Source organism: Aedes albopictus, chromosome 1, assembly GCF_035046485.1.
Source record: "Aedes albopictus strain Foshan chromosome 1, AalbF5, whole genome shotgun sequence".
NCBI lineage: Eukaryota > Metazoa > Arthropoda > Insecta > Diptera > Culicidae > Aedes > Aedes albopictus.
In genome coordinates this window covers 142,120,149-142,131,101 of record NC_085136.1, presented here as the reverse complement: position 1 = coordinate 142,131,101, position 10,953 = coordinate 142,120,149, and positions in this window count along the sequence as shown.

Below are 10,953 nucleotides of genomic sequence, written 5' to 3'. Positions count from 1 at the left end.
CGCTTGTAGATATTAAGGCCACTACTCGCGAAAGTTCTTGGTTTACCTAGAATATCCTTGAAAATAACTTCTCTTCAGAACTATGCTCCATGGACCTGTAGGATGTTACACCGTATCAGTAATTTAACAAAAATCCATTTATTACGGTTGTAGATCTTGAATTCTTTATTCGCGGAAATTCTTGGATGACCTAGAGCATATTTGGGGAGCTTTTTTTTTTCTACAGAATTATGCTCCATGGATCTGTAGGAGAAAACACCGCCTCAATAATACAGCGGCCGTTCGGTCGTTGCAAAACCGCTCGACGCAACGCTTTTTAGTTGCAAGTCCGCTAATTGCAAAATTTGACAAGTTTTTGCAACTAAAAAGCAATCAAGTGTCAAATTCGTGCTGTGAGTTGTGCTGTCAGTGCATTTCGATGCACTTTAGTGTCAAAATGACGTTGCAATTAGCGAATGGCATTCGCTCGTTGCAAAGTAAACATTTTGCAACGAGCGAACGGCCGCTGTATAGCAAAAATAATTGATTACGCTCGTAGATTTTCAGGCCTGTATCCTCGGAAGTTCTTGGAGGTCCTAGAATATCTTTGAAAACTACGTCTCTACAGAACTATACTCTAAGGACCTGTAGAATGTTGCACCGTATGGGAGCGTCCATAAATTACGTCACGCAAAAATTGCCCATGTTCAACCCCCCCCTCCCCCCTATGTCACACTTTTTGTATGGGACCTCTGAATTTTTTGTATGGGTTGTCACACTTTGCTGAACCCCCCCTCCCCCCTAAAAGCGTGACGTAATTTATGGACGTTCCCTATTAGTAATATGACTACAATCCATCGATTACGCTTGTAGATCTTAAGGTCTTTATTCGGGGAAGTTCTTGGATGCCCTAGAATATCCTTGAAAACAACATCTCTTCAGAACTATGCTGCATAGACTGTAGGATGTTACACCGTATCAGTAATGTAACTGCAATCCATAGATTACGCTTGTAGATCTTAAGGCCACTACTCGCGGAAGTTCTTAGATGACCTAAGATATCCTTGGAAATAACTTCTCTTCAGAACTATACTCCATGAACCTGTAGGATGTTACACCGTATCAGTAATTTAACAAAAACCCATTTTTTGCGGTTGTAGATCTTGAATTCTTTATTCGTGGAAATTCTTGGATGACCTAGAGCATATTTGGGAAGTTTTTTTTTCCACAGAACTATGCTCCATGGATCTGTAGGATATTACACCGCATCAATAATATAGCAAAAATAATTGATTACGCTCGTAGATTTTCAGGCCTGAACTTTCGGAAGTTCTTGGAGGTCCTAGAATATCTTTGAAAACTACGTCTCTACAGAACTATGCTCTAAGGACCTGTAAGATGTTGCACCGTATTAGTAATGTGACTACAGTTCAACGATTACGCTTGTAGATCTTAAGGTCTTTATTCGCGGAAGTTCTTGGATGCCCTAGAATATCCTTGAAAACAACATCTCTTCAGAACTATGCTGCATGGACATGTAGGATGTTACACCGTATCAGTAATGTAACTACAATCCATCGATTACGCTTGTAGATCTTAAGGCCACTACTCGCGGAAGTTCTTAGATGCCCTAAGATATCCTTGGAAATAACTTCTCTTCAGAACTATGCTCCATGAACCTGTAGGATGTTACACCCCATCAATAATATAGCAAAAATAAATTGATAACGCTCGTAGATTTTCAGGCCTGAACTCTCGGAAGTTCTTGGAGGTCCTAGAATATATTTAAAAACTACGTCTCAACAGAACTAGACTCTAAAGACCTGTTTGATGTTGCACCGTATCAGTAATGTAACTAATTACGCTTGTAGATCTGAAGGCTTTTATTCGCGGAAGTTCTTGGATGCCCTAGAATATCCTTAAAAACAATATCTCTTCAGAACTATGCTCCATGGACATGTAGGATGTTGCACCGTATCAGTAATGTGACTACAATCCATCGATTACGCTTGTAGATCTTAAGGTCTTTATTCGCAGAAGTTCTTGGATGCCCTAGAATATCCTTGAAAACAACATCTCTTCAGAACTATGCTGCATGGACCTGTAGGGTGTTACACCGCATCAATAATATAGAAACAATTACTTGATTACGCTCGTAGATTTTCAGGCCTGAACTCTCGGAAGTTCTAGGAGGTCCTAGAATATCTTTGAAACTACGTCTCTACAGAACTATGCTCTGAGGACCTTTAGGATGTTGCACCGTATCAGTAATGTGGCTACAACCCATCCATTACGCTTATAGATCTTAAGGCCTTTATTCGCGGAAGTTCTTGGATGCCCTAGAATATCCTTGAATAAAATTACTTCTCTTCAGAACTATGCTCCATGGACCTGTAGGACGCTGAACCATACTCAAAAATCACCTTTAGGAAACCCCCCCCCATTTAACCCCTCCTAGCCCCCCATATATTTACCACCCCTCCTTCAAGAAACAGACCCCCCACACATCCCTTTCCTGCAGACCTCTTACATCATCATCCGCCTTCACCTCATACCACTTTTCAACTCCCTTGCAACCCTTTCCTATAAATCCCATTTCTTCCTTTTAATAAAAGTTCCCTTCTAGACACTTAGCGCGAGAAAGTTGAAAAAACCGTGTTAATTCGCGAATCCGTGTAAAAAAAAACCGTGTTAATTCGCGAAACCGTGTAAAAAAAGCCGTGTAAAAAAAAACCGTGTAAAAAAAAACCGTGTAAAAAAAGACCTTAGTGTATTCACTTGAGCCGTCCAAGCTCACACGTCCTAGAGTTTAACGGAGCCGTACATGCAGTTCGAATGAAGGCAGCGTTCAGTCGTTGTCTCAATTAGTATACTAGGGTCAATATGACCCAAATTTGAATATAAAATAGGCATACCTTATTTATTTATGCACGGAGATTTATTATTCTGGGGTGATATAAAATGGCATCAACATTTTCGATAAAGTATAAACCGTACGAGCTGAACAAAAAACTTATAAATAATACACTAGGGTCATATATAAACGCGGAAAATCGAACCCTTACAGCCCAATGACATTTTAACCAAACAACACCATTTTATATATCATTCGATTGAAAATTTTGTTAAGAACTCGATGTTGAAGTAAAAAAAATATTTGTGGTACAATGATCACCAGGAATCGACTACAAAGCATATCATGTTGACCATAACACTTACCGCATCTTCAACCATTTAGGTCTATAGGAAACCTGGTTTTAAGTAAAGTTAAAAATATGTTTACACTATAGGGTATTCTGCTGGCTGAAACAGATCATCGATAGCGGAAGCTATGCTAGAAAATTTTCGGACGTTTCGTGGTGCTCCGGGGAACTTGTGGCAAGAAACATGTAGGGAATCGCGCTACTTGGGCGGTGGCTTCTATATTCGTCTGTTTTCCACTATAACTCAGTCAATCTTGAATCAATTGACACAATTCTTGAAATGCGGTGAGATAGGTATAGTATCTACCCGTGTACAAAATTTCAAGTCAATCGGTTCAAAATTGACCGGGTTACAGTGGAAAACAGACGAAAATAACAGACGAAGAAAACCACCGCCCAAGTAGCGCGATACCCTATGTAGTAACGTCAAAACATGGCGTGTAACAGCTCTTTCGTGTGATGTTTTATGAATGTTCTTCAGGTTGTGCCTGAACGGATGGGCTATAGCAGAAAAGGTCGAAGTACAGAACGTCTAAAGACAAAAGGTCGAAAGTCTATGGACAAAAGGTCGAATGGACAGAAGGTCGAATGGACAAATTGACAAATGGACGAATGGACAAAAGGTCGAATGAATAAAAAAATAGTAAAATATGCTCTCAGGGGGTTGTAGGACAAAAGGTCAAAAATCAAAAGGTCGAAGGTCGAAGGTCGAAGGTCGAAGGCCGAAGGTCAAAAGGACGAAAGATCGAAATAAATGAAATAACTAGGATCGAAAGGACAGAAGGACGAATGGACTAAAGGTCGAATGGATGAAAGGTCGAATGGACAAAAGGTTGAATGGATAAAAGATCGAATGGACAAGAGGTCGAAACAAAAAAAAAGTACAGAAGGTTGAAAGGACAGAAGGACGAATGTTGAATTGACAACATAAAGAAAAGAAACAATGCCGATGCGACCATTTTTTTCCTGTTTTATGTTCTCACTGCAACTTGACCTGCATCTCTTCAACTTAGATTTCTTTTAGCGCTTCCACAATTATTATATGCAGGGTTTCTTTTGCTTTCCATTGTATTGTATTTGTATATTGCATAATAGGCATAATACCACACTATATCCAGGAAGTCGACATTTTTTTCTGATCGTAATCGAACCTCTAATCTGGGCTTATTATAATAGTTTGTTTTTACCTGGTATAAGTGTTTTGAAGAACTTATACCTCTTTTGAACGATGGCTGTTCTCTTGAGTAACTTGTTTTTACAGTTATTGGCGTGATTACTAATATTTTTTTAAATAGTATTCTACATTCTTTTGAATAATATTGCAATGTAGTACCTTTTGCCTTTTCTACCCTTTGTCCATTTGACCTTTTATCCATTCGACCTTTTGTCCTTATATTCAACCTTAAATTTTTTGTCACATATTCAACAAGCTTCTTTATAATTATCATCGTCGTTAGCAATCGGTTCACCCATGGATATCAAATGAATATTATTCTTATTTTTTCTGTTTTTTTTTTATTAGGATAAGTCAAAAATAAATTAAAATTTTGAACATAATGACTGATGAAACGAAATGTATAACTAATTTAAATGTTATTGTTGTTTTGATATATTGAGCAATTTGAGGAACTAATTTATAATACATCAACTGATTCATATTTCAATAATTTTTAATAATCAAGCTTAATGTTTGCTCAATATAACACAAATACTAACAATTGTTTTATAAAGCCGCGATTTAAAAAAATAATCTTAGAAGGTTCCGTATACTTGCACATGTTCATTCGTTTGACTTTTCAGTAGAGTCATGTTTTCTAGATGGCCATCCAGAAAAGGTGCTGAAATGACTACTAATGCACATATTTTTGAAATTCATGAAGAATGGTGTGTCGCAAGATGGAGTTTGAAAACATCCAAAAAATGTCCTCTTCTCCGAGGGAACGAGGATTCCGGAATGGTCTTGAAAGTGGCCAATCTAGCTCAAAATTCCGGAAATGACTTCTAATGGAACGTGTTTGCAAAATCATGAAAAATGGTGTGTCGCAAGATGGGTTTTAAAAACATCAAAATATTGTCCTTTTCTCCGAGGGAACCAGGATTCCGGAACGGTCCTGAAAGTGGCCAATCTCGCCCAAAAGTCCGGAAATGACTTCTACTGGACCTATTTTTCAAAATCATGAAAAATGGCGTGTCGCAAGATGGGTTCTAAAAATATCCAAAAATTGTCCTGTTCCCCGGGGGAACCAGGATTCCGGAACAGTCCTAAAAATGGCCAATGTGACTCATGGGATGTCAAAATGTCTTCTTGGTAACTAATTCTAATAAATAACAAAGTTTTTTAAGCTGTGAAGGTATACAATTCATGTTAAGACTTTTCGCCAACTTTTGTATGGAGCCGCATCACTGTGCGTCGGCTTATAGACCAATTTGCCTCCTGGACACGGCCGGGAAACTCCTAGAGCGGATCATTCTGTCAAGGTTATTGGTCTATACCGAGAGGTCGGATAACGCGGGGCTATCAGACAGCCAGTACGGGTTTCGCAAAGGTAGATCGACAGTGGATGCCATTAGGTCGGTGACTGGATTGGCCGAAATTGCGCTGCAGAAAAAGAGGAGAGGCATACGGTACTGCGCGATCGTAACGCTAGACGTTAGAAACGCCTTCAATAGTGTAAGCTGGGCCGCCATAGAGAGCGCCATATCTCGCTTAGGTGTCCCGGCTGGCCTAAGGCGTATTCTGGGTAGTTACTTCCAGAACAGGGTGCTGATTTACGACACCGAGGAAGGCCAAAAACAGTACAATGTCACTGCAGGTGTACCGCAAGGATCCATCTTGGGTCCGGTACTGTGGAACGCGGCATATGATGGAGTACTGAGGCTAGCACTACCACCGGGAGTAAAGTTGGTTGGCTTCGCCGACGACATTACCCTGGTGGTATACGGTGAGTCGCTCGAAGAGGTGGAATTGACGGCAGCGCATGCGATTGACATAGTGGAGGGCTGGATGAGGTCGAGGCAACTGACACTCGCACACCACAAGACAGAGGTGGTGGTGGTGAACAACCGCCAGTCTGCACAGCAGGCAGTGGTCACCACGGGCGGGTGCTCGATCGAGTCCTGTCGCTCACTGAAGCTCCTTGGAGTCATGGTCGACGACAAGTTGAGCTTCAGTAGTCATGTCGAGTATGCTTGTAAGAGGGCGAGTGTAGCGGTTATGGCATTGTCTAGGATGATGTCAAACAGTTCGGCAGTTGTCTCGAGTAAGCGGAAGCTGCTCGCGTCAGTCGCGGTGTCCATACTACGGTATGGCGCCGCCGCATGGTCGAACGCGCTCAAGCTGCAGAGGAATGTTGACCGACTAGAGAGTGTACATAGGCTGATGTGCCTCAGGGTGGCCAGTGCATACCGGACTGTCTCGAAAGACGCGGTATACGTGTTAGCGGGCATGATGCCGATAGCACTGGTGTTGGCCGAGGATGTTGAGTGCTACGATGAAAGAGGTACGAGAGGTGCGCGACGAAACGCCAGAACTTCGTCTATGGTGAAATGGCAAAGAGTCTGGGACTCTTCAACAAAGGGTAGGTGGACACACAGGCTCATACCGAGCGTGTCCCGGTGGACGTGTAGACCCCATGGCGAAGTGAACTTTCACCTGACACAATTTCTGTCGGGCCATGGGTGCTTTAGGTGGTACCTGCACAGGTTCGGGCATGCAAACTCACCCTCATGCCCGGAGTGTGCAAACAGGGCGGAGACGGCGGAACATGTACTCTTCGAGTGCCCGCGTTTTGCGGAGCAGAGGTCGAGCATGTTAGAGGTATGCGGCAGGGATACTACTCCCGATAACATTATTGAGAGGATGTGTACGGGGGTGGACGAGTGGAATGTCGTGTCGAACACGGTATCCACAATCGTGCTCCACCTCCAAAGGAAATGGCGGGCCGACCAACAGTTAGTCGAGTTGGCCCCCTAGAGATATGCCGAGTGTGATGGCTGACAGATGAGCGAGAGTGCGAAAGCACAGTCCCCCCCCCCCTCCTCTACGAAGTAATCCCTAACGGGCGTGCCGCGGAGCAAGGTCAGGTAGTGCAGAATGTGGTTTTCCTACGGTGTTGCTAACCAACAGGTTTCCTCATTCTATAAAAAAAAAAAAAAAAAAAAAGGGACATCCGATCCGCCATAGGCAGTACCTCGGCTACAGCACTAGGCCTCGCGACTCCGAATCACAGAAACGACTGGTACGACAGCGAATGTGAACAGTTATAAAACGAGTAGAATGCAGCATGGGCGAGAATGCTGCAACACCGTACGAGAGCGTATGAGCCACATTATAGATAGGCGCGGAACAGGCAGAACTCAATCTTCTGGATCAAGAAATGCCAGCAGGAAGAACGAGATCGAGAAGCGATGGAAGAGCTGTACCGCGCTAAGGACACACGAAAGTTCTACGAGAAACTGAACCGCTCGCACAGAAGAGGTTTTGTGCCAACAGCCGACATGTGCCGAGATGTGAGTACCTCAAGGCGACGTTGCAAGTACCGTAGGTGGCGTGGTAACAGATCTAGGAGTATGTGCACAGGACGAAAGACTTCCGGCCCCTGACCTCCAAGAGATTGAGGAGGAGGTTAGCCGGTTGAAAAACAACATAGCCGCTGGAGCAGATCAACTACCAAGCGAGCTTTCAAAAATACGGTGGAGAAGCACTGGTGAGAGCACTGCACTAGGTCATCACCAAGATTTGGGAGGAGGAATGATTACCGGAGGAATGGATGGAAGGTATCGTGTGTCCCATCTACAAAAAGAGCGACAAGTTGGATTGCGGGAAATACCGCGCGATCACACTACTGAGCGCTGCCTACAAGGTACTCTCTCAAATTTTATGCCACTGTCTTTCACCGATTGAAAGTGAGTTCGTGTGGCAATATAAGGCTGGATTCATTGGTGAACGCGCTACAACGCAGAAATGCCGCGAATACAACGTGACCACACATCACGTGTTCATCGATTTCAAATCGGCGTATGATACAATCGATCAAGAACAGCTATGGCAGACTATGCAGGAATACGGATTCCGGGATAAACTGATACGATTGATCAAGGCGACGATGGATCGAGTGATGTGCGTAGTTCGAGTATCAGGGACACTCTCGAGTCCCTTCGAATCTCGCAGAGGGTTGCGGCAAGGTGCTGTTCAACATTGCATTAGATGGTGTAATAAGGAGAGCGGGGATTGACACGAGTGGTACGATTTTCACGAAGTCCGTTCAGCTGCTTGGTTTCGCTGATGATATTGATATTATTGCTAGTAAATTTGAGACGATGGCGGAAGCGTACATCCGACTAAAGAGTGAATCCAGGCAAATCGGATTAGTCATTAATATGTCGAAGACAAAGTACATGATGGCAAAGGGATCTAGGGAGGAATCACCGCGCCCGCCACCCCGAATCCATATCGACGGTGATGAAATCGAGGCGGTTGAAGAATTCGTGTACTTTGGCTCACTGGTGACCGCCGACAACAACACCAGCAGAGAAATTCAGAGGCGCATTGTGGCAGGAAATCGAGCTTACTTTGGACTCCGCAGAACTCTATGATCGAATAAAGTTCGCCGTAACACGAAGTTAACTATCTACAAAACGCTGATTAGACCGGCAGTCCTCTATGGGCACGAAACATGGACCCGACGTGCAGAGGACCAACGCGCCCTTGGAGTTTTCGAACGGAAGATGTTGCGTACCATCTACGGCGGAGTGCAGATGGAAGACGGGACTTGGAGAAGGCGACTGAACCACGAGCTGCATTAGCTGCTGAAAGAACCAACCATCGTCCATACCGCGAAAATCGGGAGGCTACGGCGGACGGAGTCATCCGACCGGTACAAGAAGACAAACAGCCATGGACCGAGTGGAATGGAGACGGCTATTATGTACATCAGACGCCACCCCTGCTTTAGCCTGATCGGTAAGGTAAGGTAAGTTGAAGTTCGCTCACTATAGTATACCGACATCTGGTATACCGACATCTGGTGGTTGTTCGGCTGAACACAGCATGAATAGCACTGGGCGGAGCGTTTTCGTGACGATGATTTTTACTGTAATTTGTTCTAAGTATTACGACTGCATGAACGTGGTATCCGGCCATTAAGCAGAGGAAATTTTTGACATTCTATCTGTTAATATGATGATTAAAAATATTTCCTTCATTAGTCAGTCATAGGCTATTCTTTCTAGTTTTTGCCATTCAGGGATTAGTTGGCGTTGAAAATGACAATATTTTTTCAAAGATTTTTCCTTCCTTAAATCATAGGATCTTCTTTCGAGTTCTACTGATGCGGAGAATAGGGCATTGGTAATCAAGTTCATTATTCATTTTTCGGCCAAACGGCATTCGGCCAAATGACCCGGAACGGCGGAAAGCGTTTGATAACTTTGAACGTAATCTACTTTGAAGTGAAAATTACTTGACAAAAAGATAAAAAATCACCTGCATTGGGCTTGTCTCTTCACAATGGCGTAAACATGACAAGCGAAGAAAATATTCAGTAAAAAATCAGAGAGAAGCCGTCGACTTCATGGCAGGCCGCGTACATGATGGCTTCTCACGGTTGAAGTGGACCCAAAGAGCGTTTAACATCCAGACAGAGTAATAAGAAGCGATTGACACAGGACCGGATCCAGTGAAAACGGATATTTGATTTGGCGTAAATTCGACGAAGTAAATTGTTACTAATAAGCATTTAAACAAACCGTATTTCAGCATTACATTTACAAACCACCTACTTACTGCTCTATAATAGCAGTTCAACTGCGAAACAGTTCTAAATTAGCAGCTGAACTGCTACTGAAAATGTGACAACAGTTGCGTAGCATTTCAAATACACGATTATGTTTTAGGCCTTCAAGTAAAAAGTATTGCCTAGCACTAGCACATCCGAAATTACGTAATTTACCTCTTCTGATGCGCAGAGTGAAGAAAAGCCAAATGGAAAAGAGATAGATAAGACAGCGGAAGAAGAAGTGTTGAATTCTACACAATTTTGGTTTCCATTTTCGATAGTCTGAGGGATAAGCACATACGCGCCTACTTGTGACGTAGTTGGGGGGGCAAGGCCTCTCAAAACCAATGAAATGGTGACAAAATCGATGCCGTTTATCCAAATTAGGCATATTCTCGTGGAAACTAGTGCATTTTGTTCAATTTTGAAGAGCTTCGCTCCCCAACTACGTCACAAGTTGGCGCGTATGGATAGGCATTTAATCAGCCGTATATTGGGTCAAAACCGCATATACGGCTAATTTTTATTTAATGACTTTCTGTAAAGGCGCATTTCATCTGCTTATTAGTAACTTCGGATATCAAATGAGTATCGCTTAAACTTGCATTCCAGAAAGAGTTGTTTTGGAAAAACAGCCTATCATTTATGTATGAAAGACTTTGTTTATTTGTTTATCAGGTGCAATAATGAAGTATCCTATTGTTTTTTCATCTTCTTTTAGCGGCTGTTCGGGCCCGTTTAAAGTTGATCATCAGTATTAACTTCTTTTCTCGATCAGCCTAGATAGCTGTGTAGTGTCGGTAGTGATTGTCTCAATTGGTTAAGAATAACACTACGGACCGCCTGTTCCGGTGGTAAGAGTCCACCCACAGGTGACCCCTAATTCATGGTGTGATGCGGCTTCATGCTTACCGTGCCTAGGAATGAATGGCTAGGGGGGTCTAATAAAAACCTAACCGCAAACGGAGCCTGTGGAGTACCAGGGCGCCCTTCAC